The sequence below is a fragment of the Chrysochloris asiatica genome, unplaced genomic scaffold, assembly GCF_000296735.1.
Source record: "Chrysochloris asiatica unplaced genomic scaffold, ChrAsi1.0 scaffold00352, whole genome shotgun sequence".
Taxonomy (NCBI): Eukaryota; Metazoa; Chordata; class Mammalia; order Afrosoricida; family Chrysochloridae; genus Chrysochloris; species Chrysochloris asiatica.
Window position 1 is genome coordinate 2,318,307 of NW_006408870.1, and position 15,925 is coordinate 2,334,231.

The window sequence follows — 15,925 nt, forward strand, 5'->3', positions numbered from 1 at the left end:
CTTATAAAACAATTCCTTGGTATCATTAAGTATCAAATTAGTGCTCAGATTTCCCTAGTCGTTGCTCTTGTTGGTTTTTAAATGTTGGTTTATTCAAATCTAGGTTCTAATAGGGGCTGCTGCATTGTTGAAGTGGCTTTTAATCTACAAGCCTCCTTCTGTCTCCCTTTCTGCCCCTGAAAATGAATTTGTTGGAAAAAATGAAATTGTGTGTTATATTGAGGTTCACTCTGTGAGCCCCCATTCCCCTTTCAGTGGTTTGGATCCGGAGGCTCAGCGAGACTCAAGCTCCATTTCTAGACAGACTGCTTCATAAAATATTACACCTTTCATTGGGAGGAATGTAAAGTCTGTATCTTTTAAACTTGTCTTTTTAAAAAATGATTCTTATATGTGTCTACATAGGCAAAAATTCCTTTAAGCCTTTTGGGGAGGGGGGGGGAGTTTGAGGGAGTGTCATTGTGGTGAAATATTTTAAACATGCATCATTTGTCACTTTTTTTTCTGAATCATAGTTAGTCATGGCAACACACAAAATAATGCTGTTTTGTTGCTGCAACTAGCAAGAGGCTACTAATTACTTCTTTTGATAGGTCCATTGACTCCAAAACACTTGGTGCAGATCATGTTGTTGGCTTTGGGGTTTTCAAGGAGCCCCTGGGTGCACTCGGCTGTTAATAGAATGGTGCCATCAGAGGTGCCTCAGAATAAGGGCCTGGTGATCTAGTTCTGAAAAGTCAACTATTGAAAACCTTGTGGAGCACAGTTGTTCTCTGATATACATGGGGTCTCCATGAGTCAGAGTTGACTCGACAGCAACCCGTAGTACTGTAAAGGCAAACTTACTCAGGATTTCACTAGACAGTTCTCGAGAGAGATTCTAAAAGCCTGATGGGATCTGAGCACCTCTTACTCCTATTCTCACATAAAGATATTTGTCTTAATTCTCTACCCCATAGTTATATTAAGGTTGAGATATGAACAAAGCTTTTTTGATAGAAAAGGTAGGTATTTTACCTTTTGATTTGTTGTTGTTGGTTTAAAATAACACCCATTTATGATCTCACAGTTCTGTAGGTCAGAAGTTGAGGGGGCTCAACTGGGTTCTTTGCTTGGAGTCTTCTAAGAGTGAAATCAAGATGTCAACCAAAGATTATCCTTATTTGAAGGATTTGAAGAATAATCCATTGCTAAACTCATTCAGAGTTTGTCAGAGTCAGTTTTGTTGGGGTGTAGGACTGACTTTCTTACTGGAGTTGGAACAGGGTGAGTGGGTGGGGAAAGTCACTGTCAACTCATGGAGGATGCTATCAGGGCCTTCCATGTGGTCCCCACCATCTTTAAAGACAGCATCTGCATGCTGAGTACTCCTCACATTTAAAAAATATAAATTTTACTGTGTTTTAGGTGAAAGTTTACATAGCAAATTAGGTTCCCATTCAACCATTTTTATACAAATTATTCCATGGCATTGGTTGCATTTTCTACAATGTATCAGCATTCTCATTATTTCTGTTCTGGTTGCTCTCTTTCCATTGATCTAGCTTCCCTGCACCACCTTGTGTTTTCATCTTTGCTTTTGGGTAAATGTTGACTCATTTGGCTTAACTGTTAATTCTGATCACCACCATATAGTTTGAGCCTTTCAGTAACCAAACATCCAATGTTGACTACCATATACAACATGCCCTTCCTTCTTCCAAGAGCTAGTGATAGGATGGCGAGATGTTAGGATGACTGCACAAATAACTGTTAATAAATTCAGACTCCTCAATGGCCATGTCAGTCACCATCTTCCCTGTGAGAGCATAATGACTGTTGTCATTGGCAAGTATGCTGTGAAACATCTTGTTCAGTGCTGGGCATAACAACACCTCAATAGTGAGAATGGAACCTTGTCCTCCCTAGGAAATAATAAGGATGTGTGCCCTGGGTGGAAGTGTTGATCCTGAATAATGGATCTGGGAAGAGCTCTTAGGAAACGGGTGATGAATAGGTATGGGGGTGGGGGGTAGGGGGGAGCGGGAAGGGGCAGGCATTGTTTGTCAGCTATTTATTTCCTCCTTCTTCCTCCAAGGAAGAATCTAGCTCACAAGAGGTAAAAGCACACATTTCATAGTTAGGGTAGAAATTTTAGTGGACAGTGAAGCTCAAGAATAGATAGGAATGAGTTAAATTTCTAGGGAAACAAAAATGCAAGAAAATCCTACCCCATTCAGCTGTGGTTTTTGTGGCAAATGCTATTAAAGTCATTAAGTTGAAATGCGATGTCTCCACGATTTTAAATTGCAATTGGGAGTGTTAAGTGAGAAGATTTGCCATGATTTCACCAGGGACACCCATGTCAGTACAGTGTGCTGTGGTCTCCTGGGCTGAGCCTCAAGAGTGGGCTCTGGGTACACAGAATGCAGGCGGAACTCCTGTGGGCTGCGGTCAGGCCCTGTCTGCCATGGTGCTGACTGTCCACTGTCACTGGATGTGGGAAGGCTGATGGGGAAGGAGGCTGGAAAAGGAATCGGATTCACTGGGATGGGTTTGGCAGAGTCTCTTGACCCATTTCTATGTCTAATGTGTTAAACTTTTCCTGCCTTCGAACTGCTGCTCTTTTGTTTACTAAATCTGTGGATACCGCATATTTGATACAGTTGGAAATGAAAAAAGAAAAGTAGCATTTGACTTTTCCCTAAGGGAATTTCAGTTTTCTATGAAATTTCCACAGAACTTCCTGATCTCCATTTCTGTCTTGTCCTGTGTTTGATATTTCTTCATCCTGCCTCTTCTTTAGTTGAGAAAGTGCTAGATAAGAAAATGGCATGGTCTGATCTAGTGGTTTATCGGATGTAGATGGGTGGGCTAGGAAAGCTCACAGAACCACAAAGCACAATCTTTAATGTCAGTTATACAAAAACTCTTAAAGAATCTAGCAACAGAAACAGTGAGACATTGCTGCTTTTTCCGTGGACTTCTACTAGATGCTTCCCCTAATGTGTGTAAAATTTTCTTTTTTCGTTTAACTTTGTATTTGATAAATTAGGGCACTTAGTCTACTTACTGTGTGAGGTAACGTGTTTATTGTGAGTTGTGTGAAAGTTTACAGGACAGATCTTCAGTTTTACATTGAACAAATCATACACCTTGTTTCATTACAATGATTATAATCCCCATCAGTTAACAGTATTTCTCTCTATTCATTTTAGCTCTTTTTATTATTTTTTTTATTTTTAACAATCAGGCATATATAATAATTTACACCACCAAAGGGCACATTCTTCAAGTCTGTCTCCTGGCCGCCGGCTCTCAGTCCCTCTCTTCCCATGAATTAAGAGTCCTCAGCTGCTCCCTCTCTCCATGTCTCCATCTCTGCCTCCATCGTGAGGTATCTTTAAATACAGTAAGTACAAAAGCTAAAAGAAACATTGAATTGATTCATTCAGTTTAATCTAAATCTTTTACTTCACTGGAAAAATTAGAAAGCTAGTTGATCAATGTTGTAAAGAAAAAAATTAATTGGAAAAGCTGCACTCTCAGAGCTCATGCTGGAGAAGAACTGCACCTGTCCTAACATATCACTTAGTGTTCGGGGTGAGGGACCAGGGGGTTTCCAAGACCTGTGAAGTACTCTCGTGTGTGTCTTTTATTTGTAGCTTTGTATCTAAATCCTATCTCCTTGCCTGCCAGAGCCAGTTTCCACATGTCTGTGCAGTCAGTTTGCTGGAACTTTTCTGGAATAACTCTATAAGGCAGAAAGCATGATGAGGTTCATTACTTGTGAAAAGATCTCTACTTTTCCCTATTCCTTATTCTCTGATATCTCTAGTTTAAGATGATCTTAATTCTTCTGTGTAATAGGAGGAAGCAAATCAATAATTTCTTTCATATTTATTTAATCTATGTAAAAGAATTATGCTTAACAAATCTCATTCAGCCTGAAATGTTTAGCTTGAAATGTTATTAGGTGCCATCAAGTCGACTCTAACTTACAGCAACTCTATGCACAACAAAACAAAACACTGCCAGTCCTGTGCCATCCTCACAATTGTTATGCTTGAGTCCATTGCTCCTGCCATTGTGCCAGTTTATCTTTTGGGTGTCTTCATCTTTTTCTCTAACTCTCCACTCTACCAAATATGATGTCCTTCTCCAGGGACTACTCTCTCCTGATAACAGGTCTGAAGTATGAGAGAGGAAGTCTCCTGATCCTGTCTTCAAAGGAGCATTCTGGTTGTACTTCTTCCAACCCAGATTTGTTTGATCTTCTGGAAGTACATGGTACTTTTAATATGATTCTCCAACAGCATAACTCAAATGTATCAATTCTTTTGCAGTCTTCCTTATTCATTGTCCAACTTTCACATGTGTATGAGTCTATTGAAAATACCATGGCTTGAGTCAGGTGCACCTTAGTCCTTTGCTGTTGAACACTGTAGACATCTTTGTACTTGAACCCTCTAAAGAGATCTTATGCATAATGCAATATGTCTTTTGATTTCTTGACTGCTGTTACTACGAATGTTGATAGTGGATTCAAGCAAAAAGAAGTTTTTGACAATGTCTATCTTTTATTCATTTATCATTATGTTATTTATTGACCCAATAGTCAGGATTTTTCTTTTCTTTACATTGAGGTACAATCTATACTAAAGGCTATGGTCTTTGATCTTTACCTCTAAGTATTTTAAATCCTCTTGCTTCTAACAAGCACGGTTGTATCATCTGCATACTGTAGGTTGTTAATGAGTCTTCCTCCAATCTTGATGCCACAATATTCTGCATATATTCCAGCTATTTGAATTATTTGATCAGCATACAGATTGAGTATGTATGGTGAAAGTGCAACCCTGATGCACTCCTTTCTTGATTTTATACCAGTCAGTATCTCCTTGTTCTGTTCTAACAACTGCCTCTTGGTTTATATGCAGCTTCCTTGTGACTGCAGTTAAGTGTTCTGGAACACCTAATCTTTGCAAAGCTTTTCAAAGTTTGTCATGGTCCAAACTGTTGAAAGCCTTTGAATAGTCAATAAAGCATCTTCCAGGTATTCTCTGCTTTCAGCCAAGATTCATCCTTGTCTGAATCTGGCATGAACCACTGACAGTTCTTTGTCGATTATTGTTGCCTCTGGTTTTGAATTATCTTTGAAAAATTTTACTTATGTGTAATATTTATGATATTATCCAGTGATTTCCACATTCCACTAGGTCACCTCTTTTTGGAATGGGCACAAATATGGATCTCTCCAATAAGTTGGCCAGATAGCTGGCTTCCAAATTTCTTGGCGTAGATGAGTGAGTACTTCCAGTGCTGGCTCAGTTTGTTGAAAAGTTTCAAATTATATTCTATCAGTTCCCAGAACTCTTTGCCAATGCCTTCAGTGTACCTGGGGCTTATCACTTCAGTGCCATTGGCTCTTGATCATATGCTACCTCTTTAAATGGTTGAACATTGACCATTTCTTTTTGGTACAGTGACTGTGTATATTCCTTTCATCTTCTTTTGATGCTTTCTGTATCATTCAATATTTTGCCAATAAAATCCTTCAGTATTTCAAGTTGAGGCTTGAATTTTTTTTTCTTCAATTATTTCAGCTTGAGAAATGTTGGCTGTGTTCTTTCTTCCCTTTTGGTTTTCTAACTCTAGGTCTATGCACATTTCATTATAATATTTGACTGTATTCTCAAGCTGCCCTTGAAATTTTCTGTTCAACTCTTTCTCCTCCTCAATTCTTCTGGCATCCATTTTGGTCATTTTTTTCCCCTTTCTTCTTAAAGCCTTTTTGCTTTTTTTCCTGTATGATGTTCTTTGTGTCATTCCAGACCTTTTTGGCCTTTAGTCATTAGAGTCTAATGCATCAAACTTGTTCTTGAGATGATCTTTAAACTCAGATGGGATAAGTCCAGTGTCATATTTTGACTCTTGTGGACTTGTTTTCATTTTCTTCAGCTTTAGCCTATCTTGCATATGAGCAATTGATGGTCTGTTCCATAGTCTGCCCCTGGCCTTGTTTTGGCTGATGATATGGAGCGTTTCCACCATCTCTTCCCACAAACGTCGTCAGTTTGATTTCTGTGTATTCCATCTGATGAGGTCAATTTATGTAGGTAGTTGCCTTTTATGCTGTTTAAAAGCAACGAGTATGTCATTGTTCTTGCAAAATTCTGTCATGTGATCTCTAGCATCATTTCTGTCACCAAGGACCTATTTTCCAACGACTGGTCCTTCCTCTTCGTTTCCAACCTTTGCATTTCTATCAGCAGTAATTGTTAGTACATCAGGATTGAATATTTGATCAATTTCAGACTGAAGAAGTTTGTAGAATTCTTTAGTTTTACCATCACTGGCTTTAGTGACTGGTGTGGGTCTTAGGTTTGTTTCTCTAGAGCAGCAAAACCAGTGAAACGTGTATATATATGTATACATTGTTGTTTGTTGTTAAGTGCTGTCAAGTTGGTTCCAACTCATAGCACCCCTGTATAGGGTTTCCAAAGAGCAGCTGGTGAATTTGAACTACCAACCTTGCAGTTCAAACTGACCTTGTGGTCCAGTGCATTATCCCACAGTGCCATGCCAGAACTCCATATGTATGTATATATATAAAGAGACGTTCATACCAAAGAAATGAATCACAGTTGTAGAATCCCAGGTCCCTAGCAGAAAAGAGAGCAGACTTTCTTGTGTGTCCATTATATTGGGAGCAAGCCACACTTACAAGGAAACATCCTTTCAATTGATTGGCTACTCATGGCCAATCATCATAAAATTAACTGTGCCTGTTTATTGCCAGGAGTCCTGATGGCACTGTGGGTTAATATGCATGACTGCAAAGTTGGTGTGAACTGCAAGGTCAGTGTTTCAAGCTCACCAGATACTCCTTGGAAACCCTATACAGGGTTGCTATGGGTCAGAACTGACTCGACAGTACTTAAAAACAACAGTTCATTGCCAATCATCATAAAGTTAACTATGCCTGTATTAGGTTTCACCATGGGATCACCACATCTCAACAGCCAAAACTCCTAGGAATTCTGGCCCAGTCAAGTTGACACAAAACCTTAGCTATGTGTAAATTTGAATAATAGTCGTATTAATTAATCTTTCTTATTTGTTGTTGTTAAATGCTGTGGAGTCAGTTCCAACTTATAAATAAATACCCTGTATAGGGTATCTGAGGCTTTAAATCTTCACGGGAGCAGAAAACCTCATCTTTCTCCCCAGAGGGACTGGTGGGCTTAAAATGCAGACCTTTTGTTTCACTCTCCAGTGCTTATTGTATGGAATCACCACAATCTGGTCTTCCTTATAGACGTATGAATATTATTCTATCACAGACAGCATTGTACTTCAAGGTAGATCTTGAATATTTTTTGATGATGACTGCTACACCATTCCTCTTCAATTTGTCATTTCCAGCATAGTAAACCATGTTATTGTTGTTAAGTGCTGTCAATTAGGTTCCAACTCATAGCGACTCTGTATAGGTTTCTGAGGAGCGATTGATGGGTGTGAACCACCTACCTTATGGTTCAAGCCTACTTTGTGGTCCAGTGAATTATCCTGCAACGCCACACCATATGATTGTCCGATTCAGAATGGCCAGTATCAGTCCATTTCAACTCACTGATGCCTAGGATATGGATCTTTATGCATTTCATTTCATTTTGGCAGCCTCCAGTTTTCCTTGATTCATACTTCATACATTCATGTTCTGATCATTAATGGACTGTTCCAGCTGTTTCTCCTCATTTTGAGTTGTGCCCTATCAACAGATGAAGGTCCCGGGAGTTTTGCTCCATTTGTGTCATCATGGTCAACAATACTTTGAAGAGACAGCTCTTTCCCAGTCATATTTTGAGTACCTTCAAAAATGAGGTACTCGTCTTCCAGCACTATATCTGACAGTGTTTTGCTGCTGTTCATAAAGTTTTCAGTGGCTAAACATTCATAAAGTAGTCTGCCTCTACTTCTTAATTGTCTGGCTTTGTCTGGAAGCTCAGCTGAAATCTGTCCCCATTGGTGACTCTGCTGATATTTAAAATACTGGTGGCATGGCTTCCAGCATCACAGTAGCACACAAGCCACCACACAAGTATGACAAACTGACAGATGAGTGCTGGTTGAAATGTTGTAAGATTTCAATAAAATGACATTATAGGAGTTCAGTAAATGTCTAAATCAATTAATTATTTATCTCTGATTTTAGTGAATTGACTCTCTATTTAAAGAGACAACAAATATTTACTTCCTTGGAAAACTATTAGTACAGAACCATACAAGTAACTAGCGCAGGGCAGTATTGCATAGTGCTTCATTTATTTGACATGCATGTATTATTACACATCAGCTCTGGTACTGGGCTAGTTGCTGTGTATCTAAAGATAGCCAAATTTTGGCCCCACATTCAAGGAATGTTTAGGCAAGAACTGATAAATAACAAATTAGAGAGGATAACTAAGCTGACTTGGAAAGGTGAGGACAAAGGATTCTAGTCTTGAGGGCCTGTAGGCATGCCACATTGGGAAGGGGAGCAGAGTGACACCCTTTAACTGGAGTGAAACTTTGATAAGGGAAAGAGTGAACAATGTAAATGTAACCCAGGAGGAGTTGTGAAGATAGAAATTTATACAGACAGAAATCCAAGAAATGTATATGTGGAAGGTTAGTAAGGATGTGGGATAATGGTGGACTGACCATAAAGTTAGATCAAGCTCAGTGTATTGATTTGGGCCCAGTGAACAGAGATTCTGGGTTCAGTGTTGTAGCTCGAGAGTTTAGAAGGGACTCTTTACAGGTTGTTTGTTTCTTTGGTTCAAACATGGAACAAAAGATTGCCTACACTTAAATTAAATTGAAGTGCCATAATTTGATATACTGTTAAGGGTTAGGGAGATTGGTATGTTAGAAAGGATTTATCATGTAAGACCTGCCCAACCACCCTGTATGAAAGCGCATACCTTTCAACATGACTGTGAGAAATAAGTTTGTGAGGGGCTTACCAACATCTTTGAAGAGTTCTGTGGCATCTTTTCCCTGTAGGTCAGATATCACAGTGACAATTGCTAACACTGAATGGAGATATTCACCCTAGAGGTTCTAGACCAAGTTCTTGTTGTTGTGTGCTGTCAAGTCAGTTCCAACCCATAGCAACCCTGTATAGGGTTTCCGAGGAGCAGCTGGTGAGCTTGAACTGTTGACCTTGTGGTTCAAACCAACATTGCAGTCCAGCGCATTAACCCACAGCACCACACCAGGACTCCATGGTGACACTAAATTGCCAAAGATAAAGTGGGCGTAGTTACTATAATGAACAGAAGAATCAAAGCAGTAACAAGAATAGTCTGACTTACAGAGATCTGTGATGTTGGCTAGTTAATTATGGTATCTTTCGAAGAGAAATAGCTGGACGGTCCACTAAGTTTTACTTGATCTGTATAAGCAGAATAATTCTAGGTTAAGTAGATAGAAGTCATAACTTTATTCCCTAAATCAGAATCACAGCCCTCAATCAATTTCTAGATTTGAGCCACTTTAGAAACCAAAAACTCCTTGAATAGGGGAGATTGGGTACCATTAAGGAAGCTCCCTGCTACACTGTCAAAATTTATACTGTTAATCTTTCTCCCATTCTTCTTTGAGGAGCCATACAGCCTTTTACCAGGGTGACTATGCCTTGCGAAAAAGAGAATGACCAGGTTTTTGGGGGATTATTGGACATTGACTCTGAACTGATACAAATCCAGAAGATCATCACTGTGATCCATGAATCACAGTAAAGGCTATGGAGGTTAGGTGTCAATGGGATTTTAGCTCAGGCTTATCTCATAATGGGTGCAGTGAGTCTCTCAAACCATGTTGTAATGATTTCCCCCATTCAGAATGCATAACTGGAATTGACATATTCAGAAACTGGCAGCCTTCCCTCACAGTTTCGCTTACGGAGTGAGTTCTGTTATGGTTGCTGTTGTTGTTAGGTGCCATTGAGTCCACACCGACTCATAGCAACTCTGTATACAACAGAATGAAACACTGCTCCATCCTGGGCCAACCTCATAATCATTGCTACACTTGAGCCCATTGATGCTGCCACTGTGCCACTCTGTCTCGTTGGGGTCTTCCTCTTTTTCTCTGACCCTCCACCTTATCAAACATGATATCCTTCTCCAGGGACTGGTCCCTCCTGACAATATGTCCAAAGTATGAGAGATGGAAGTCTGGCCATCCTGGCTTCCAAGGAACACTCTGGCTGCACTTCTCCCAACACAAATCTACTTGGTCTTTTGTCAGTCCATGGTACTATTATGGTGGGAAAGAGCAAATGAAAGCCACTGAAACTGCCTGTATTGAGGAAAATGGAACAGCAAAACTAATACCTAGAGGGATCACACAGACTTGAAGAATGCACTTGAGTCATATGATCTGGTGGATCTGAAGGTACTTGAAGTGGCAGTGGCAGAAAAAGATGCTGTTTGAAGTCTGTGGCAGGCCTCTATTAGTGGATCACAGTACAGAACCTTAAGGATTTGAAATCAAGCCCTGAATTCTTCTGGGTAATTACTCTTCTTTTTTGTAAAGTTTTTATTGTGAATTGAGTGGGAAAACATCAGCTTTATGTTCATCCTATTGTATTTCATTTCATTGTAATGATTACAATCCCCTCCATGCATCATCATTCAACAGCTGCAAGCCTGCCCCCTGGCCGTCAGCACATAGCCCCTCTCCTTGACTGAGTCCAGAGTCCCCAGCTGCGTGATCTTTCCACATCATCATCTCTGCTGCCATCTCTGGTGTCACTACTTCTCTGGATAGGGCCCCTCATTCTGCTCTTCTCCCTTGGTGGTCCCAGGGTCCTCTGCTCCTGGACTGCAAGATCAACCACTCCCCTCCTTTTGTTACAAAATCTCTATCTTTATATTTGCAACACTCACTGTCAGCCCTGATAGCAATTATTCACTATTGAACCACAAGAGTCTTACCCCATCTCCTTTCACCAGCCCTGTCTAGACAGGTTGGAAACCACTCAGTAGAGATTCTACCTTCCCGTGCATTCTCTGGAAGTAGGCTCCCTCTTGAAAGCTTGTAAGCCAGTTACTTCTTGCCTTTGTAGCCCCCCTCCCCATTTAGGGTAGCCAGTTTCTAAGTTGCACATCCTTGTCCACCCTGTGTACTGAGGGGGTGGGAATGATCCTTGCTGTAAAGGTATTTCCCTCTTTTGAGCTACTACACCCTTAAGTGTAGGTCACGTTCATCAAATTAGAGCAGATTACTCTTTTTTTCCTCTCCTTTCTTCCTCTAGTCGAGTTCTGATCCAGCCATTGAAACTAGGTCATGTGGGTACTATCTACAAGGATGGGTGTTCTTGTACATCTCCCCTCACTTTATATCAGCTGGATGCTTCACTCTCCATTCTAGTCCTCTGTGGCCATGTCCCTGGGCCCAGGAGTCCCCAGGTCACGCCATACTGCTGTCCAACCAGGTCTCAACCCAGGTTGACAGGAGTCTAGTGAACATGGTTGGACCTAGCTCACAACTTCATTGCTGTTTTTACCCAACTTCCCCTTACTGGTAGACCAACATGGTCACCAGCAAGACCACATGCCTGCTTGTGTATTCCCTTTGAGTCTCAGTTTTGTAAGGGGTTTGCCCTGAGGGGACCCAACCGCATGCCTTGATGGCTCCCAGGTGAACAACTCACCTGTTCTTGTAGTAGTCAGTTGGACTGCCATTATTATTTGTGATTTTTCCTGCTGGTCTTTCTTTCAAGTATCTTCTGTTCTTCTAGCCACTCTAGGCTCATCTGCTTGTCCTTTCAAGTGGAAATTTTCCACCTCAGAAGATTCTGGGTCAGAATCAGGATTCCACCTATGGTCTTAGGCAATGCAAAGGCTCCACAGGAAGCCTCCTTCACTGGGACAGTTCCAGCCCCATTTTAGGTATTCCAATCAGTTATAGGCTGAAGGCAGACTTACAAACTTTCTATGGTGATGTTTCTGGCTATTCCTTTCTCTCACCCTCAATTGTCTATTTTACAATAGTAGGCAAGGGAAACCCAGATTCAAAAGATAGCCAAGCATCTTAACATCATTTCCCCTCTTTTACCCATTCTTACCATGCCTCCATCCCTGTATTTCAGAGCCCTGTTGTTCCAAGGTTGATCATACATCACTATTTACCTCTCTTCCACTTAGCCCATGCATACCTGTCTAAATGTTCTCCCATCTGCCTTGTCCTTCCATTCCCCTCCCTCTTCTTGTGTATTACCCCCTGCCCCAGCACCCACACTATCCTGTGTCTATTCCCTACCCAGTGCACCACCTTTCCCTTGTCCCCTTGCCCCAACCCCTACAACCTGGGAACCAACAAAAAAAAAATTTTTTTTCCCTTTTAGTGTGGGTGCTTTTTCTTAGTGGTCCTATGCAGTATTTCTCCTTTTGTGACTGACTAATTTCACTCAGCATAATGTCCTCAAGGTTCCTCCATGTTATGTGGTGACTTGTAACTTCCTTGTTGTTCTTCAAGGTAGCATAATATTCCATTGTGTGTATGTACCAAAGTTTGTTTATCCATTCTTCCATTGATGGGCACTTAGGCTGTCTCCATCTTTTTGCTGTTGCAAATAGTGCTTCTGTGAACATTGGTGTGCATGTATCTACTTGTGTTATGGCTTGTATTTCTTGTGGATGTATACCAAGTAGAGGAATTGCTGGATCATAAGGTATTTCTATTTCCAACTTTCTGAGGAAGCACCATAGTGTTTTCCAGAGTGGTTGGACCATTTTGCAACCCCACCAGCAATGTAGGTCCCAGTCTCTCCACATCCTCAACAGCATTTATTGTCCTCTACTTTTTTGATCTTCACTGTTATTGTTGGTGTATAACTACTCTCTTTTTGAGAAGCAGTTTTTGGCCTGTTACTGTTCCTTAGTAAAGACTGATTGGTTTAGGATGCTTCACCAAACTACCATATGACCTTAGCTGCACATCATTAACTGGGTGTTGTCTGGTCCACAGATTCACAAATCTGGATGTGCACAGCAGCACTCCATTATCAAATGTAAGTGGTATATATAAGATTGTGTCTACGCAAGCCCTGAAAGCACAAGTAAGTTACATGAAGAATTGACCCAAACGCCCATGGTTCCCACTCTTCGGTCACATTACCTTCCCTCTTCCAGTCTGCACCTGTGGCCTCCTGGGGAGTTCTCTATAATCAGTTAGCTGAGGAAAAGAAAACTCGGCCTGGTTTGCAGATGGTTCTGTATGATATGAAGGCATCACTTGAAAATTGACTGCAGCCCCTTTCTGGGACCTCCCTGAAGGACAACTGTGAAGGGAAATCCTCCCAGCGGGTAGAACATCAAACAGCATACCTGGTTGTTTGTTTTGCTTGGAAGGAGAAATGACCAGATACAGGATTGTATAGTGATTCATGGGCTCTGGCCAGTGATTTGGCTGGATGGTCAGGGACCTGGAAGGAACATGACTGGAAACTTGGTGACTAGGTGCTGTGGCAAGAGGTATATGTATAGATCTCTCTGAATGGGCAGAAAGCATGTGAATGCTCATGAGAGTGACCTCAGCAGAGAAGGATTTTAATAGTCAGGTAGAGTGATGTGTTATGTGAAAATTAGTTAGCTTCTTTTACCGGCCACTCCTGTTAGTACCCAATGGGTACATAAACTAAATGGCCATTTTGGAAGGGATGGAGGTTATGCATGGGCTCAGCAACATAACTTCATAGTGGTTACGAATTGGGCTGCTAATCTCAAGGTCAGCAATTAAAAACTACGAGCGATTCTGTGGAAGAAAGATGAGTCTTTCTGCTCCCGTAAAGATTTATAGCCTCGGAAACCCTATGCAGGGTTGCTGTGGGTCAGAATCCACTTGACAGCACTTAACAACAACACCTAACTTTTAAATATTCATTCAGGACTTTTGTTTGCTGCTCTGTATGTTAACATGAACATTCATTTGACATACTCATCCCCAAACTTTGTGTCTAGCTGCACAGTCCCTTTATAGGTGAGGGAAGCGTTGATACAGACAGCTCTCTTACCATTCTTTAGACCTGATTCTTCCCTTACCTTTTGTAAGGGATTTGGAAAGTATAAAGACGTTATAGATGGTCATCTTTTAACCACTTTGCTTTTTTAGTTATTTTTCCTTTGTTGATGAACAGTTTGCTTTTTAAACTTATAGATCAGGCAAAAGATATAGAAAATCAAATGAAATTGAAATGCCAGAGCTTGGTATACTGTAAAGGCTTAGGAAAATTGGGATGTTCCTTTGTTGAAAGGGCAGTAGAAGCAATGCTGCTTGGCCTACCTTTGGGCTATAGTACAAGAGTAGCAGGGACTAGGCTGGCCTTCTAGGCCCCTCTCTGTTAACAAGGGTCATAAATGACCCTCCTACTATGTGCACTTATAGTTGGCACCAGAGGAAACAGAAGGGACAGACCTTTCTCATTAAGCAAACTGTACACATGTAAAATGTTGTTTACAGGGACATATGGAAGGGTTTTACAGTGTTTGATTTCCAGTGACTTCTTAGACACATGGGACCATTGACACCTTGCAGGGTTCATGGCAGGCACTTCCGAGTGCTTGTGGTATGGGTGAAAGGACTCCTGATCTGAAGAGCATGCCTTACTGTAAGCACAGGTAACATTCCGTGAAGTGGTTGTCCTCGAGAATTTTTGGATACATAAATAATGCACATTATTTATTGAATTCAATTTCTAGATAATGAGATATAATTTGTGGAAATACATTTTAATGTAAAAACTGTTGCTTTTTGTCTTACATTCTGTATGATTAGCTGGTATATTTGTTAGGGCCTTGAATAGTGGCTCTGTGAATTCAGAGTTCTGTAGTACCTAAAGGCAAAATACTTAGAATTTAGAGGTGTCCTGGTGTGGCACTGTAGGCTAATTCATCAGACTGCAAAGTCACTTGAACTGCAAAGTCAGTGGTTCAAGCTCACTAGCTGCTCCTTGGAAACCCTATACAGGGTTGCTATGGGTCAGAATCGACTCGATGGCACTTAACAACAACAACAGTAACTGAGTTACAGTTAACTTTTTAAAGCCTTTGGATGAATAAAAAGAAACAGAATAATAGTTCTAGAAGGTATAAAGTGTTGTTTCTTCATAGTTATGTCTTAAGTTAATGTCCTTAACAGTAGTGGTTGCAGCTGCATACAGTCTGCATGCTGTTGGACCCGTCCTATTTTAGAAACGCTGTCTAGAGTTTCAGCACAGCAGTGGCTCAGTATTTCGTGCTTGGAGAGCAGCCTCAATGCAAGGAGAGACGTTAGTGGGACCAGAGCTGGAATTAGTTCTTTCTGGCTGAATGTGGGCCTACAGGAAAGGATGGCACAGCATGTCTGGAGGTAGTTTCTTCTTTCCTTTTCTGTGCACTGTCTTTTCAGTAATGTCTTTCCTAACTAGTCCTTTCCTCTGTGGGATAGGTGACAGGAAGCATGCTTAACCATGGGCCACCAAGTTACTACATGACCTTAGCTGCCCATCATTAACTGTGTTTTGTGACCCACAAAGTAGTAAAGTTGGATGTGCGCAGCAGCACTTCATCATCAACTGGAAGTGGTAAGATTGTCTATGAGCAAGCCTTTCTCAAGTCTGAGAAAGTGCACATAAGTTACATGAGAAGCAGCCCAAATGCCCACGGTCCTCACTCCTGTCATTTATTTACCTTCCCTCTCGAAGCCTGCACCTTTGGCCTCATAGCTGTAGAGAGGGACCTCCTCTTGGGCTGCCTGTTGTTGTTGTTAGGTGCCATCGACTCAGAACCAATTCATAGTGACCCTATGCACAGCAGAATAAAACACTACCTGATCCTGGGCCAACCTCACTACTGTTGCCACACTTGAGTCCATCGATGCTGCTACTTGGCCAGTTCATCTCATTGGGGGTCTT

At 41.1% G+C, this 15,925-nt stretch overlaps 1 protein-coding gene across 1 annotated transcript in view; it reads left to right on the forward strand.

The window, feature by feature from the left end:
- SNAP47 (synaptosomal-associated protein, 47kDa) overlaps positions 1–15,925 on the forward strand; it is a 75,717-nt gene that overhangs the window by 43,160 nt on the left and 16,632 nt on the right. The window lies entirely within an intron of this gene.